This window comes from Suricata suricatta, chromosome 13 (assembly GCF_006229205.1).
Source record: "Suricata suricatta isolate VVHF042 chromosome 13, meerkat_22Aug2017_6uvM2_HiC, whole genome shotgun sequence".
Classification (NCBI taxonomy): domain Eukaryota; kingdom Metazoa; phylum Chordata; class Mammalia; order Carnivora; family Herpestidae; genus Suricata; species Suricata suricatta.
Window position 1 is genome coordinate 13,245,074 of NC_043712.1, and position 1,143 is coordinate 13,246,216.

Below are 1,143 nucleotides of genomic sequence, written 5' to 3' on the forward strand. Positions count from 1 at the left end.
GATACAGACTGAGGCAACATTTGAAAATACAACAAATGAGAATTCAGCTCACATTAAACTCCAGCGTTGTCACATCAGAGGGAATGTTAACCACAAATGAAGCTACTCCATCATTATAATCTGTTGTACTTTTTATGGGATCCAGTTCTGTCTTCTCCTGAGTTTTACCAACTGTTTTTGCTTTCAGGGTTACTGCAATCCCTCCTATAAAATCAGCAAAGGCATCCTTCACCTGTACCTGTGACCAAACCCATTTCATCTGTTAACATTGATTCTTTATGAAAGGAAAACCCCCCACATAATCCCCTCCTTCAGGCCCAAGCACAAACTTGGTGGGATTTAATTCAGCCGTCAAATGTGGTTCTCAAAGGTCATGTTTTAACCACTCTAGCCATATGTGATATGAACTACATTCAATGTATAGTTATTGAATTTTAATAAGAATAGCACACTGCTGGGGCACCTGGGTGGCTCCGTTGGTTGAGTGTCTGACTTTGGCTCAGGTCATGATCTCATGGTTTGTGGGTTCGAGCCCCACATAGGGCTCTGTGCTGACAGTTAGCTTAGAGCCTGGAGCCTGTCTTCGAATTTTGTGTCTCCCTCTCTGACTCTCCCCTGCTCACGATCTCTCTCTCTTTCTCACAAATAAATAAAACATTTAAAAAATTAAAAAAACCACAGAGCACTGCTCCATGAGCTTGTATCTAGGCCATGGGTTGGAAGAAATGACCATGTTTGGATCCAGACTGTTGTTTTCCTCACAGTTGTCATTGCCTTGTCTATTCCTCACCCTCTATTCATGAGTCTGTGCTGAAGGTCAAGGAGAAGCAAGATCTATCAGACATCCTTTTCCTCTTTCCTCCTGCAGACTAAAAATGCACCCTATTAGATTTTCTAATCATCTAACCTTGATGGAGTATGGAATTCCAGGCTTCAGGAAAAGAGGAGTAGCAACCAAATCCAATGTATAAGGTAAGAGGGCATATTTGATATTAGTCACTTTGGTTTCTTGGAAGAATCCACCTAAGGTAATAAAACACATCACTTAGAATTTGGCGAGTTCTACACTGTAGTACATGGACCTGTATGCATACCCACTCCATCCCTCTGCATTTCTTTATTTGGATAACGATGAGCCATCCA